General features: G+C 34.8%; 1 protein-coding gene across 1 annotated transcript in view; it reads right to left on the bottom strand.

Annotated features, from left to right (window-relative positions):
• Positions 1 to 805, bottom strand: part of LOC148699982 (uncharacterized) — a 5,163-nt gene extending 4,358 nt beyond the window's left edge. The window contains exon 1 of the mRNA XM_089923495.1: positions 1 to 805. This exon is cut by the window's left edge and continues 2,356 nt beyond it. The gene's annotated coding sequence lies outside the window, so the exon portion shown is untranslated.
• Between the last annotated feature and the right edge of the window lie 910 nt (positions 806 to 1,715).

Raw genomic sequence — 1,715 nt, 5'->3', positions numbered from 1 at the left:
CTCTTCTTAGTTGTAGTTAATTAAAAACAAGCGATCTAATTAACCCTAACTACTAAACAACCCAAGACAAGCGCTAAAGGTTTAATCTAGTAGCAGCCTTAAGAATTAGAGAGATCGATGAAACTAAACAACACAAACACAAGCGGTTGCATTTGATTTAGCCGAGTATTCTTCCTAAGATCTGAAAATTTCTAATGCAGCAAATTATTAGATCTTAGTTGCTTCACAGATTAGAGGAATCAAACAATTACGGATTTGATATCTAACCTAGCAGTAGATTGCAACGAATAATAAACTAGTAGGCCTCCTAGTCATTAAACGAAAATAATCATGAAAATATGCACAGAAGGACATTCGACATCAAAGCATGAATTGAACAATGAAAACAAATTCAGATCTCACAGTTTTATTGATTCCGAGGCTTCTGTTTTCTTAGACTAATAAAAGCTTTAGCCACGCAGAGCCGTGGATGCAAACTTCCAAGGAGAAAAGAGAAAGAGGAGTCCTCCAAGAGAAAAGAGAAAGAGCCCCCTTTTCAGCCCCCTTTCTTTCACCTTTATCCCTTCCAAAAAAATCTCCTAACAAATATTCAAATCTGACTAATTACGAAAAATAAAATAAAGTCCTAATATAACTGGGAAAGTGGTGTTTCCAGCTAGGATTTTCGTGCATCAAATCTGGAAACTTCTGAAAATTGACCGAGTCAAATCCACGTATTGCAGGCTAAGGACGTGCAGCAACTTCGAGATCAATTTTGACCTTGATAAAGTCAGTATCTATCAAAACTCAAAACATGAAAGTTGTAGAGCGTTTTCTTGGCTTTTCACAACATCTTGAATCATCTAAATCAGAGCTCGGATAAAAAAGTTATGCTTAAATTACGAAGCAATATCGAAACTGTCCAAAATCATCCAATTAGCTTCGTTTTGTACTTAACGCTTCCATTTGCATCCTAAATCAAAATATAAGAATAATGAGTACATTTAGGCACAAAATAAGTATAAAAGACTAAACATTAAGAAAGAAAAATATGACATTTTGCATTCTCATCAGCTCTAATAAACTGTAGTAAACACTTGTGAACTTGAGTAGTGCACCTAAAATTCAAGCGGTACCATGTTGTGGTGGAGGTATTAGTGCTCTAAGAAAGTCATCTGTTTATGCATACTACACTTTAGTATTATCCTTGCTTTGATAGTTGCCATGCTTGAGAAAAATATATATCACGTGTGCATTAACTTAAATTTCATTATATATCATTTTATGAATGATGTTTGTAGATAACATCACTGCAAACCCTCACGAGACAACACTCGTCCACTAGGGTAACCTAGGAGTTTAACGGCTTGTTGCACGTGCTAAGTGCAATCGTGATGCCCTACGAAAGTGGGTACATATCTTAGTTTTATGTCTTTAACTTTAATAAAACATTAAAGGGTCAACCGACACTTTTTGTACTCTCATGTTATTAATTACTCTGAATTGCTAGAGACTAGCAATAAGCTTGTTGGGGGGTGTGATGAGAGCACAAAAGTGCGATTTACACATCACTTAAATTAATATTATTGCTAATAAATAATGATAAAAGTGTTGCATTAATATTATATTTTTGTGGTGCAAAGGTTATTGTAAATCAAGAGTTTAAATGCGCATTTTGTATAGTTTGGGATAAGGCATGGCTCCAAGCCTAATGATGTTAGGAGCATAATTGAACC

Source organism: Phoenix dactylifera, chromosome 5 (genome assembly GCF_051530095.1).
Source record: "Phoenix dactylifera cultivar Ajwa chromosome 5, Ajwa_hap1_PhDact_Kaust_v1.1, whole genome shotgun sequence".
NCBI lineage: Eukaryota > Viridiplantae > Streptophyta > Magnoliopsida > Arecales > Arecaceae > Phoenix > Phoenix dactylifera.
The sequence above is the reverse complement of the archived record's forward strand: the minus strand, read 5'-3'. Positions and strand labels throughout refer to the sequence as shown.